The sequence below is a fragment of the Manis javanica genome, chromosome 1 (assembly GCF_040802235.1).
Source record: "Manis javanica isolate MJ-LG chromosome 1, MJ_LKY, whole genome shotgun sequence".
Lineage (NCBI taxonomy): Eukaryota > Metazoa > Chordata > Mammalia > Pholidota > Manidae > Manis > Manis javanica.
In genome coordinates, this window is record NC_133156.1 from 98,159,560 (window position 1) to 98,174,365 (window position 14,806).

At 37.3% G+C, this 14,806-nt stretch overlaps 1 long non-coding RNA gene across 2 annotated transcripts; it reads left to right on the forward strand.

The window, feature by feature from the left end:
- The first annotated feature begins 336 nt into the window (after positions 1–336).
- LOC140848559 (uncharacterized) lies at positions 337–14,316 on the forward strand. 2 transcript variants are annotated; one of them, XR_012129666.1, is made up of 5 exons: positions 337–468; positions 1,654–1,880; positions 2,690–2,824; positions 4,789–4,861; positions 12,418–14,316. It is a non-coding gene; the product is annotated as an uncharacterized lncRNA (long non-coding RNA). The 2 variants fall into 2 exon arrangements; XR_012129659.1 differs by lacking the exon at positions 12,418–14,316 and having other exon boundaries at positions 4,789–5,634.
- Positions 14,317–14,806: the final 490 nt, after the last annotated feature.

Here is a 14,806-nt window from a genome sequence, read left to right on the forward strand (position 1 = left end):
GCTGGAGCACCTGCAAGCTGAGTCACTGCCGCCCATTTCTGGCTCTGCTCCTCACATCCACACCCGACCCTTCTGCTCTATTTTCACTCCTCCTTCTCATTCCCTTTTGGATCACAGCTGAAGGTGAGAAACTTCATCTTACTACTATATTTGTACTTGCCAAATACTATGCTGACTCCAGCTGCAACTCAAATTCTTCGGAAGAAAGTGATACACATCTAGTACAAAATACATTTCCTTGTAATCTCTAGCTATAAAAATCCTGTTCTGTTTTTTTTTTGTGTGTGTGTAAATATGGTATAAGGAAAACTCTGTTCTCAACTTTTTCTCTGGTCTCAAGAAACAGGGTGAAAATATTCCAAAGTTATGAAAAGTTATTCTTTTAAGAATGTCTCAGGGCACAGGGAATGGGCACCAGAGGTGAAGATAAGCCTGGTGTAAAGCTAAATAAAACTGGATTCCATTCAGGTATGTTAACTTGTTTTTCCCTCTTTCTTCCTCGGTGTGTGTGTGTGTGTGTGTGTGTGTGTGTGTGTGTGTGTGTGTGCATGCATGCACAAGGATTGAAAGGAAGTGTATAAAACTATTAACAAGTAGTAATTCAATGTCACAGGACTTGTATTTTCTTCATAATACTTATTTTCTGTATTTCTCTATTTACCACAATGGTAATGTACTCTTTTATAACCTGAAAAAACGAAGTCCTGACATGTTATTTAAAGGAAAAAAAACCTGAAAAAGTTGAAAACACAAGAGTAGACTGGGACATTTGAAAGAAAATCTATGTTTTGTTTTATAGGCTGGGAAAAGGGGAGTGCAAAGGGGTTTTATTGTAAGTTTTTTTAATGAATAAAATTTTTTAACTTCTCAAGAATAGACGACAGTGTGATAAGGTCCATGTATCCACCATGTACCCCCTTAACCACACTGCCATCATTCTTTCTAGTTTCCTGTTCCCACTTTTTCTTCAAAGAGGTTTTTTTTTTTTTAAAGGATCCCAGATATCCTTTAGTTTGTTTGGATATATTTAATTTTATATAGCTTGGATTTTCTCTTTTGGGACAGCTTGCAAAGCCTCTGAAAGCTCACCAACGGGAGACAGCAGCTCGATTCTGCAAGTATGTGCCCTTCATCCCCACGGGGAGAGAAATCCTACTGGAGTTTCTGCGAGCAAACACCCATTCAAAGCAAAGTGCTCAGCTCTACTGTCGGTGGGTCAGAGAACCCCGGCTTTGGCAGCTCGAGCCGCCCCATTGTGATTCAAGATTCGGGGTGTAAACACATGTAGTGTTTAACGACGGCCAGTTTGCTTTGAATGTGTGATAGCCGTGACTGAAGCTCAGGAAGAGCACAGTAGTGACTTCTTCGCAGGAACTGAAGTTGAGGCTTTCTTTAGTGTTCGGACAAGCGGCACCGGCAGCTGCAAGCCTTCAGTGGGTGCTTTCTAGTCGCGGAGTTGCTGGGAGCTGAGGGTCTGCAGCCGCCCGGGAGCTGCTGGGGGAGGAGGAAGCAGGACTGCCCCCAGCCTGGGCCATCCCTGGGCTCCTGACAGGTGCTGAGGAGAAGGAGGCGGAGGAGCCCTCCCACCCGCTCCCAAGCCCGGCCTCAGTTGTCTGACACTAACTGCCAGTTTTCATTGCGTTTTTGTTTCAGGAATACAGGACCTTGGCAAGCAGAGATGTACCCTGCAGCTTGGTCTTTCTCTGCTCGGCCAGTGGTGATGAAAACAGTAACAAAGACCCTGACTTTGCTTAATGACCAAGACTCACTTAGATAACAGACCCGCGCAGCTGCTGGCAGTGCGCCTTCGAGATGCCTGATGCAGTGTGACCTCTCAGAGTGGATGGAGAGCTTGAGGGAAAGAGCTGTTACATTTCCGGGTAACCAGAGCAGGCGATGGGCTTGTGATATGATTGATAACCCAGTTTATTATTAACTATCACTTACTGAGAACTTTCAAGTGCCAGGTATCAAATCAGGTTCTTTATGTCCATTTTTCCTGCTCACCACAATTTCTCAAGGTTTTGTTGTTTTTCTTTTTTCAACAAATGAGAAAACTGAGTTTCAGAAAGGTTAAGTAATATTATTACATAGCTTTTAAGTAGTACAGCCAGATATCTAATCTTATATGACTATAGAATAATTTTTACTCCTTGGGGACACACATAGTTCATACATATACATTGTCAATTTTAATTCAAGGTGCCAGGTAGCTATGCCTAAAGCAGGCAGGTTGGCCATAGGAGTACAGGGTAAGTCAACAATTTATATACTCAGCAGATATATTCAACAGTATTATTGAATTCCAGGAAGATTAAGATGAGGTAGAATCAGGCAAAATTGCAGAGGGACTCCTTCTTGACTCTTAAAAAATAAGAAAAAACCCTCCAGTCTGGGCTTGGTGAGTCTATAAAAGTTTTTTCAATGCCATCAGGCCATTATTCTTATTTTAAATAATTGCTCATTAGTTTAATTAAAGAATAGACTTCATTTTTTAGAACAGCCTAACATTTACAGAAAACTTGAGATGATAGCACAGAGTTCTATTTATCCTGCACCCAGTTTCCCCTATTATTAACATCCAATAATGTACATTTGTTATAGTTAATGAGCTAATGTCACGTTTTACCTAAAGTCCATAGTTTATTAGATTTCCTTGGTGTTTGCCTGATGTCCTTTCCCATTCCAGGACCCCCTCCGTGACACAGCATGACAATTGGCTGCCACGTGTCCTTAGCTCCTCTTGACTGTTAGGAGTCTCTCAGGCTTTGGTTGGTTTTGGAGACATTAACAGCTTTGAGGTGTACTGGTGACTTTGTAAGAGGTAAGAGGATGCCTCTCTATGGGGATTTGTCTGATGTTTTTCTCTTGATTAGACTGGAGTAATCGGTTTTTAGGTAGAGGACCTGAGATGCAAAATGTCATTTTCATCACATCATATGAAGGGTATACAGATCAGTCTTTTGGAGTTGACTTTGATCAGCTTGCTGAGGCAGTGACTGAGGTAGTGGTAGTGAGGTAGTGAGTTTCCTCACTAGAAAGTTACTTTTCCCCTCACTTTCTGTACTGTGCTCTTTGGAAGTCACCATGCACAGTCCACACCTAAGCGAGGTGCTCGTTGACTGTTGAAACAATCCTATTAATTTCTCCCCATCTCTCAAGAGATTTCTTCTTCCTTAGTCTGACTTGATATCATTTATGTTTATTGATCAGTTCACTTCTGCTTCTACTTTCCAAAGTATAACTATCAAGTCACAGACTTTCAGAGCTTGGAGAGAGTGTAAAAGTGCACCTAGCCCTTTTGGGAATGGATATCTCATAACCAGATAAAGCAGAAATATATGCATGTATCGAAAGACTTTCATGTTTAATATTTCCCAAAAGCAAGGGGGTAGTCATCATGGAACATTAAGAAATTTATTGGGTGTCCTGACATTTATTTTAGGGACCAGTTGTTTTTATCTTGAATAATACCAGAGTGGCATAGTGTTTTCAGTATCAAAGTCCTAAGCACCCCTCATCTTTTACAGAGGAGACTGAAAGGTGAAGTGAGTCCCAGGTCACATATGTTGTGTCTCAACTCAAGGAACCAAATTCTCCGTATAGGAACAGACATCTACTGTGCACACATATTTCTTGACAAAATGCAAAGGATAGATGAATCTTTGATGAGGAGAGAGAAGAAGAGGAGAAGGCCAAAGATGATGGAGGAGGATAGAAGTTTGAGATGGAGGAAGTATCATTTCTTTACTGTTATTGTATACACAAGCATTTGTTTGGATATCAACAGTGTTGATAAGAGAAAAGAAAAAATCAACAACCATAAAATAACCTTAGATGTAAACACAACCATTATTTTCCTAAACACTTCACATTTTAATCACCTTTGTCTGTGGGCGAGGAGAGTACTCTTTCTTTGTACATTTCTATCTTGTTAAAATATTTTACAGCATATTTTTATAAATTAAAACATTTGAAACAATTAAAAATTATACTAGAAATTTAATTAAAAATTGTCTTACAGTTGGCTTACTTTAGTGGAAAGGAAACCACGTCAAGCTAGCAATATTAGCAGTGGCAAGCCTTTTAATATCAAGGTCCCAGATTATTTAGGTATATCTTGCCTGTAGGTCACAATTGCCTAAATATTTTTTGTGTGTATGTGAGAGGGAAGATTCAGAAAGCCATAGCACCAGTTTCCCTAAAAGAATCTGCCCCCAAATCTGTATCAGGAGCTGGTAGGGAAGATGGATTAGGCAAATTCACTCCAGGGAAGAACAGAAAGGAAATATACTGAAGAATGTTTTAAAGGAAGTTTTTAACATATTTGTTTGATTTGTTTTGTCCAATGTTCTGAAGAGGACATCAAATATATATTTCCTGGTGGTGAAGTGGGTGGGAAAAGGGATCTTGTTCATAAACCTATGATTGAAGCACATGACAGTGATAATTAAAAAGCAGTGGTATAGCCCAATGTTTCCAACTGTTTCAAGAACTCAAAGTTCTTTTGAAAGTCAAAATAATTTCATGGGTAGTAGTTCATGAGAGTAGTTGTATTTTACTATCCATTTACTGACAAAGACTTACAAATTAGGGCTATCAATCACTTAAGCACACTACAGCTACCATATACATTTGAGAAACCAACATCATATATGCCTGAAAACATGTAGGCAGAGCTTGCTGTATATAGCCTTGTAATAATCCCCAGGAACACTTCTGCTCCCCACCCCAAATACTTCCCTTGTGCATCCCTCCATTCCTAACCTAAGTCTTCTCTTCTAATAGATGAGCTTTTCCACCTGGACTTCCAGTTTCAATGGATCCACTTCCTCATCACATTTGTAGAGAACTCTGAGAAGTAAGTGCAGAGCGAACTCCATGTGGGCTGAGGGGCGACCTGGCTAGAGTCCTGGTGCTATTCCTGGTTAATGCCTACCCCACCAGAATCCCCATCTCATTGGAAGGTATGCCAACCCTGAAGTCAGCAAGATTGGGCCATAAGGACCATCATAGTTTGGTGCCTTAAATCTGTATGCTGCCTACAAGAGACCCACTTCATATGTAAAGACACCTATAAACTGAAAGTGGTGGGATGAAAAAATATATTCCATACAAATGTGAACTAAAAGAAAGGTGGGGTGGCTATACTTATATCAGACAAAATAAACTTTAAAATGAAGACTGTAATGAGAAAAAATAAACTATTTACATATAGGGGTTAATTTAATAAGAATATACAATATTTGTAAGTATTTAGGCACCCATCACAGGCATATTAAAATATATGAAGTAAATCTCAATAGACCTAAAGGAAGAAATAGATAGCAATACAATAATAGTAGGGGACCTTAATACACTGCTTCCATCAATGGATAATCATCTAAACAGAAAATCAATAAAGAAAGATTGGACTTAAATGATACATTTGACCAGATGGGCTTACAGACATATACAGAACATTCCATCTAAAGCCAACAGAATATACATTCTTCTCACTCACACATGGAACATTCTCCAGGATAGATCATATGGTAGGCCACAAAAAAAAAAAGTCTTGATAAGTTGAAGAACACTGAAATCATATCAAGCATCTTTTCTGACCATAATGGTATGAAACTAGAAATCAATTAAAAGGAGGAAACTGGAAAATTTCCAAATATGTGGAGATAAAACAACATGATACTGAACAACCAATGAATCAATGAAGAAATCAAAAGAGAAATGAAAAAAATTCTTGAGACAAATGAAAATGTAAATGCAATCTAACAACACTTATGAGATAATTGTACTTAATAGTTTATGATCCTTTGCATTTCTGTGGTATTGGTTGTAAATGTCTAAGCAGCTTTAAGAGGAAAGTTCATAATGATAAATGCCTACATTTCGAAACAAGAAAGATTATTGAATAAACAACTAACTTTACACTTCAAGGAACTAGAAAAAGAAAATACTAAGACCAAAGTTAGTAGAAGGGAGGTAATAATAAAGATCAGAGTGAAAAATAAATGAAATAGAAACTAAAAAGATCAATGAAACTAAGAGCTAGTTTTTTGATAAGATAAACAAAATAAATATTTAACTCAACTCACCAAGAAAAGAGGGTTCAATATCAGAAATGAAAGAGAAGACATTATAAATGATACCACAGAAATACAAAGCATCATAAAAGACTACTATGAGCAATTATACATAATAAAATTGGATAATCTAGAAGTGAATAAATTCTTAAAAACATACAACCTACCAAGAATGAATCAGGAAAAAGTAGAAATCTAAACAGACTGATTACTAGTAAGGAGATTAAATCAGATCAAAAACCTCCCAACAAAGAAAAGTTTAGGACCACATGGTTTAACTGGTGAATTTTATCACATATTTAAAGAACTAACACCAATTCTTCTCAAACTCTTCCAAAAAACAGAAGAGCCAACACTTCCAAACTCATTTTACAAGGTCAGCATTACCCTGATACCAAAACTAAACAAAGACATCACAAGACAAGAAAATTACAGGCCAATATTCCCAGTGAACAAACATGCAAAAATCCTCAACAAAATATTAGAACATTGAATTCAACAATACATTTAAAGGATCATACACCATGATTAAATGGGATTTATTCCAGGCATGCAAGGATGGTTCAACACCTGCAAATCAATGTGATATAGTACATTAACAAATTTAAAGATAAAAATTGTATCATCACCTCAATAGCTATAGAAAATGCTTTTGGAGAAGTTAAATATCCATTTGTGATAAAAATCCTTAATAAAGTAGATATAGAGGGAACACACCTCAACATAATAAAGGTTATATATGACAAGCTCACAGCTAACATCATACTCAATACTGAAAAGCTGAAAGTTTTTACTCTAAGATTAGGGACAAGACTCAGATACCCACTCTCACTACTTCTGTATTGGAAGTCCTACCTAGAGCAATTGGCAAGAAAAATAAACAAAAGGCATCCAAATCAGAAAGGAAGAAGTAAAACTTGCTATTGGCAGATGACATGATATCATGTGTAGAAAACCCTAAAGACTCTACCAAAAAACTGTTAGAATAAACAAGTTCAATAATGTTCCAAGACACAGTATCAACATACAAATATCAGTAGCATTGCTATACACTAATGAACTATCAGAAATAGAAATTAAGAAAACAAATCCATTTTACAATGCATCAAAAATAATAAAATGTACCTAGAAATAAATTTAACTGAGGAGATGAGATTCCTCTACACTGTAACCATAAATACACTGATGAAAGAAATTGAAGAAGGCACAAATAAATGGAAAGATATCTCATGCACATGCATTGGGAGAATTAATATTGTTAAAATGCAATACTTCCCAAAGCAATCTATGGATTCAATGCATTCCCTATCAAAATTCCAATGGTGTTTTTCATAGAAATAGAACAAACAATCCTAAAATTTGCATGGAACCACAAAAGACCTGAATAGTCAAAGCAATCTTGAGAACAAAGAAGGAGGCATCATGCTTCCTGATTTTAGACTATATTACAAAGCTTCAGTAATTAAACCAGTATGGTATTAGCATAAAAATAGACACATAGAAGAAAGAATAGAATAGAGAACCCAGAAATAAAACCACACACATTATCACTTAAGAGGAAACTACATACAATGGGGAGAGGACCATCTCTTTAATAAATGGTGTTAGGAAAACTGAATAGCCATAGACAAAAGAATAAAACTGGATCACTATCTTACATCATATACAAAATTTAACTCAAAATGGATTAAAGACTTAACCATAAGACCTGATACCATAAAACTCCTAGAAGAAAATATAGGGGTTAAGCTCCTTGACAAAGGATTTGGCATTAAGTTTTTTCGATTTGACCCCAAAAGCAAAGGCAACAAAAGCAGAAATAAACAAGTATGACTACATTAAACTAAAAATATATGTACAGCAAAGGAAATCATCAAGAAAATTAAAGTGGATAGGAGAAAATATTTGTAAGTCTTATATATGATAAGGTGTTTTTCAAAGAAATAGAAAGGAAGAAGTAAAACTTGCTATTGGCAGATGACATGATATCATGTATAGAAAACCCTAAAGACTCTACCAAAAAACTGTTAGAATAATCCAAAATATATAAAGAACTCATGCAACTCAATAAAAAAAATCAGATTAAAAAATGGTCAGAGGATCTGAACAGACATTTTTCCAGGAAGACATACAGATGGCCAACAGATACATGAAACTGTGCTCAATGTCACTAAGGAAATGCAAATCAAAACCATAATGAGATAACACCTCACACCTATTAGAATGGCTATTTGTATTTGTGATAAAGATCCTTAATAAAGTAGATATAAAGGGAACACACCTCAACATAATAAAGGTTATATATGACAAGCTCACAGCTAACATCATACTCAATACTGAAAAGCTGAAGGTTTTTACTCTAAGACTGGGGACAAGAAACAGATACCCACTCTCACCACTTCTGTTCAACATAGTATTGGAAGTCCTACCCAGAGCAATTGGCAAGAAAAATGATCAAAAACACAAGTAACAGGTATTATTAAAGATGTGGAGCAAAGGGAATTGTGCACTGTTAGTGGGAATGTGGAATCTAACAAAGACTGAATTTACAGGAACAGAGAACAGATTGTTGGTTACCAGGGGTGGGGGTGGGGCTTGGGGCATTAGGTGAAGGGGGTCAAAGGGTACAAAATTCCAGTGATAGCATAAATAAGTTCTGGAGGTATAATGTACAGCACGGTGAGTGTATTTAACAATACTGTGTTGTGTATATATAGACATATAATCTTAAATGTAGTCTTAAAAGTATCTTAAAAGTTCTTAAAAGTAATCATCACAAAGAAAAAAAATTATAACTGTGAGGTGATAGACTTTAATCTTACTGTGGTGATTATTTTGCGATATATACATATATCAAATCATTATTTTTTACACTTTAAACTTACACATCATTATATGTCAATTATATTTCAATAAACCAGAAAACAAAACAAAACAAACAACAACAAAGTGTCATAAGGCCAGCCCAGATTCAGTGTGGGTCTACATGAGGTCATGAATGCCAGGAGGCATGGTTCATTGTGGGCCATCTTTGGAGATTAGCTACTGCAATTGGACAAGCAGTATCTTTCTCGTAATTTCCTTTCTTGTTCCCTTGCATTAAACAGAGTCAAATTGTGTTGCTTAAAGCCAAAATATCTTTAATATGTTCCTGAACATCTCTAATATAAAATGGTAGAATAAGCAAAAGTGAAAAATACTGAAATTAAAAGAAGTTAATTAACAAAATCAGTTGTATAGTTCTGTGTGTGTATGCATAAAGGCTTATCTCCAAAGATCTCAAAACTTCTTACAAAATCAAATTTTACTATTTTTTCAAAACACTGTATCATTTCACTTAGAAATATGTCTGTATTTCTAAGATAAAATGACTCTCTTTAAAAAGCCATCTAAAACAAATGAACAAAACAGAAATAGACTCATAGACACAGGGAAGAGACTGGTTGTTACCATGGGGTGGGGGATTGAGGTGTGTGGGTGAAATAGGTGAATGGGATAAAGGGGTACAAAATCTCAATTTAATAATTAGTCATAGGGGTGAAAGTACAGCATAGAGAATATAGTTGATAATACTGTAATGTCTTTCTGTGTTGACAGTAACTACACTCATTGGGGTGAGCATTTAATAATGTAGTAACTGTTGAATAACTACATTGTATGCTTGAAACCAATATTGTATATCAACTACACTTCAATAAAAAAGATAAAAAATCCACAATAGTATTATCACACTTAAAAATTACTTTCTTGATATCATTTAATATCAGATCAGCATCAGATCCCTCAACTGTCAAATGCCTTTAAATTGTACAGTTTTAAAACTTCTGATGGGTAAGAATAAGGCAGGTGAGAGGTTCAAGGTTATATAATATGGTGCTCAAAAATTAGATAATCAAAATATTTCTTAAACATTAGTTATGAATCCATGACTAGGCTTAGTACCAGGGGGTTAAGGGAGGGAGCTCCCAGAGGTGGCACGCTCCGGGAACTCAAGGAAGAAATAGAACAGACACATAGAGAGCCTGCCCTTCTCTATCTGTCGCACTCCTATTCAGACTTCCTGATCACCTCAAACGTTTAACTTCTCTTACCCTAACTCTACACATTCACTAGGCAGGGTTATTCCCTCTGGGTTCTCAAAGCTCTTTGTGGCTATCTTCAACATATGGTTTACTCTGGTGGCTGGTAATGTTCTGTTGTGTGTGGTAGGCAGAAGTCTAAGATGAACCCCAATGAGCCTCTTGTATAACCCCTGTCATTACATTAAAGCAGGACCTGCGATTGTGAGGAGAGAATTCTGCCATGATCATGTAACATTACATGGCAAAAGCGTTTTTACAGATGTGCCAAATCAGTTGACCTTCAGATAGTAGGATTGCCATTGGTGGGACTGACCTACCTGATCATGTCAGCTGTGAAGAGAGATGAGGCTCTTTGAAAGAGACTTGAAGTGTGAGAGCGATTTGATGCAAGGGAGATAACCCATTGCTTTCCTGAAGATGGAAGGAGCCACATGGCAAGGGATACTCTAGGATCTGAGAACACTGGCTGATAGCCAGCAAGGAACTTCAGTTCTATGGTCTCAAGGAACTGAATTCTGTCACAAGCACATAAGCCTGGAGTAGGATCCCTGATCCACATGAGAATGCAGCCCACCCGACACTTTGATTTTAGCCCTGTGAGACCCTGAGCAGAGAACTTACTTGTGCTGTGCCAACCTTTTGGCCTATAAAACTGTGAGTTAATAAATGAATATTGCTTTAAGCTGATGCATTTATGATTTGTAACATAGCAACAGCAACTCACACATTATTCATCTGTCTTCTCCACTGAATTGTGATCTGGAAGGTAGGTTTCATGGCTTAATTATCAATATAGCCCCTCTGAGCAAAGTGCCCCTCCTTGGAGCAGTGGTCTAATAAGTGTTTGTTGAACAAATACATTACTAGGAAGGACTGCATTTTGCAGTACTGTATAGGCAGAGATAAGGATTCAAGGTACTCAATTTATATCAGTAAGGGTTCTTCAAATGCCCACGAGGTACTCAGCACCAATGCCAATGTCCAGTTCCTCCAAGGTAATATCTCTGATTATCTTGCTCTCCCACTGCACCTTATTATAAAATATTGGGCTGTCAAATATTATTCATGCAGACCTAGTTATTGTGGCATTAGAGGTAAGAGCTGATGGGGAAATGAAAATACAGATAAGAAAAGTTTGAAAACTTGTTTTGAGGAGTAGCTTTATTATGCTGGCCTTACAGAACTTCTGATCAGTGCTACTCATGATGATAACTTCAGATGATTCATGTAACCTCTCCGACCATCAATTTTCTAATAAAGTAGATTGCATTATGTCACTCTTAACCATATCTATGTGAACTAGGAGCCTCATGTGTTCCTTCCATCTACTCCCTATCTCACCATGGAGATGCCATTTTGTTCCTTGCAGGCTCAAAAAGTGAAAAGGCCAAAATAATCCACAGATTGACTGCATTATTTTCTCCTTATAGGTCAAAGGAAGCATCTCAGAGTCTTTAAGAAACAAGAAGAAAAGATGCTCATATTCTTAGAAATCTCCCAATATCTTAGCTTACATGTTTGAAAAGAAAGGGTAAACAGATTTTGACTCTGAGAAAGTTCAGATATTATAACTGGAAGAATCCTAGTATAAAAGGCTTGACATTTGACTCTCTGGCAGTAAAAGAACATGCACACAAAGTGAAAAGAAAATGACATGATGCTGAAACTATGCTTTAAAGTCCCTGCCACTCATCTGGCAGGGAGCAGGGAGGAGCTTGGATGATGTAACAAAGAGTATCTCAAGGGGTGGATGAAGACTTTAAAACTAAGCAATATTCAGCAGCTTCCAGATGACTGGCTCATTTTAACCCAGGAAAATAAAAAGCATTGGTAAATAACTGTGATCCCCTCCATAAATGAGAAACTATTCAGAGAAAGCAGCTTCTCATTCATTTAACAAATATCTATTGAACCCCAACTACTGTTCTAAATGGTAAGGATACAGCCACAAACCTGCCTGTGTTGCCTATACTTTTAGGTATATTAAGTAGGGATCACTTTGGCCAGAGAATTCAGTTCCATTTTCACTTCCACAAATGTCTACTACATGCTGAGCACTGAGCACAGAGATCGATTCTCAGTAAAACTAAAGAACTTAAAGCTTCCTGGCTGTTTACTTTCAGAGGACTCTTCCTCTCTAGGGATTTAGGTTCATTTGGAGTTCTGCCCAGCCAGAGGGTTGCCCTCTACATGCCTAGTCTAAGCATGAGGTCAGTGCACTGCCAGTAACCCCTCCTGTTCTTGCTGGCCCCCAGTGACACCCTGCAACACCCTGCACCATGTGAGGCCTCCCCACGTACCCAGGATCCAACTCTGACATCAAGGAGAAGGTTCTCAGTAAGACGCCACCCCACTCTCTGCTCAGAGCCCTCCAATCTGAGGCTTGGTCAGAAGTACCTTGTGCCCTGCAATCCCCCTTGCCCTGCCCAAGACCAGCAACAGGATGCTGGACCTGGCTGAGCTGGACCAGCTGCCGGGGCAATGACCAGCCAGCCAGCCAGCTGGAGTCCTGACCAGGGATTTCAAAAGTCTGGAGCCTCTGAGGGCTTTTCCTAGGACACCAGGTACCTTCCAGAGTAAGAAACTGTTGCAGTTGTGGCATGACCAACAAGTTCTGAAGCTGAAAGAACCTTTTTTGCTAAACCCCCAATAACAAAAAATGCACTGCTATCTACCATGCAGAAGAAAGACAAAATTATCTTCCTGTTGTCTCTACACAAAATGGTGTAACACAATTTTTACCATGTGAAGAAGGATCAAAGAGTATAAAGCCAAAAAAATAGGGGAAAGATGTATTATACAGGTGGGTCAAGCAGTTAGATTGTAATAGTGACAAAAACTGTTAATTACTATTAATGATAATACTATTTTTCTGGTGCTTTTTAAAATTTGTAATTTGTTGTGGTTTCTTTGTCATTTGAAATGGATATATACCCTTGAGCCTAATTTCATATTCTCTTTCATAAAGAGTACTCTGTATTTGATAAGCTTCAAGCCTCATAAAAACGTAGATCTGCTCTGCTGGAGCGCCTTTTTCTGAAGAAGTGAGCAAGAGAAAGAACAGAAGATATCGCTGACATCACAAGAAACCAGTTCCCACAGCTTTTCTTTACTCTATCAAATCCTCACCCTCTCATACATGGTCTTGAATCTACTAAAAAAAAGCTTTGAATGTTCAAATGCCAGTAAGTGTTCAAAATATCTCAATACAAAATACCTGCCTGACCCAACCTCACTGAAAACGCAAGGATCCAACTCCATCTTCCTAACTTGGAAGAGAACAAAATTGCCTCGATTGGTTTTTGGAAGGGAATTTATGGAGAAGTGCAATGTTTCAGAAATTGAAGCACATATCATATCACGAGTACATTTCTTTTAAAACTAGTTATTAATACAGAGGCAGCCACTATCAAATGTCTTCGTGTAACACATCAATCGCTGTTTCCATGTATTCAGGAGGGAACGGCAAGGCTGAGAGCCAAGGAAGGGAGAAGGAATGGCTGCCCATTTTGTTGCAACAAAACCAAAGGACTCTTGATTTATCAGTACATTTGGCACACTCTTTTTAGAAGGGGTGTGATGGGGTGGTGGAAATAAAAGGTTGTAAATTTTATAAATGCAAGTCCTCTAAAGTAGGCCAATTGGTCAGCTGCAAACTTGGCAGAGTCATGAAGCATGTGTGCTGGGGCAGCTTCGGAACACGATGTTCTGGTTCACTCTGAGAGCAAAGCTAAGTGCAGGGGCTCAGCCCAGGACAGAGGAAGGCTTAGCACAGACATGCAAGAGGCCAAGAGACAAAGCAAACACTAAAGAATAAAGGCAACTTGGTCAGATTGCTAACCACAAAATTAAGAGCAAGTGGGGGCATTAAAGCGCCCCTGAGAGAGGTGCTGTGGTTCTAATGTTTACTGAAACTAAGTTCTGGAAAATTCAGAGCAGTAGTGTGATTAATGATTAAAAGTAATAACTGAATGTTTTATGTAAGAGTAATGATGAAATTTTGCAAAAGTGCATGGAAATAATGCTGAGTATATAAACCTTGAACTGTAAAGATGTGTGGTATAAAGAGAAAAAGAATATTAAAAAGAAAAAAAAGAAAGAATAGCCTGAAAGGCTTACTCATCTGCAAATGTAGTAATTTAAGCCTGCCAATGCTTTTTCAAACCTAAATTTATATTTCATATTGTTTCAATACTTACTTGGCTGTTAATGAATAAAATAATAATGTATAATAGATAAAAATAACTTCAAATATTTGGCGTATTTGAGTCCAGCCTTCTCAGATATTTTCATATGGTTTAAGAAAGGAAACTGAATACTTAATGTGCAAAAAAAAAATTGTATTAACAGTTCAAGAAAAACAAATAGCCAATAGTGAATTATACTTTAATTCATAAAACATTTGTGGAGTGGTACTGACTGCACATAATCTTGAGATTTTTATTTTTATTCAACTGATTTTGAATTGTGCTATGGTGTTATTCATTAGACAGAATCATTCATCACTGATAGTATGCAATGAATAAGTTAACATATGTTTTTCTTCAAATGTCCAGTATTGTCATAAGCTTGAAAGGACAGATCAAACTAGTGATAACTACTTAATTCCAAATGTACACTATCATTTAAAAATTTTAAGTTGAA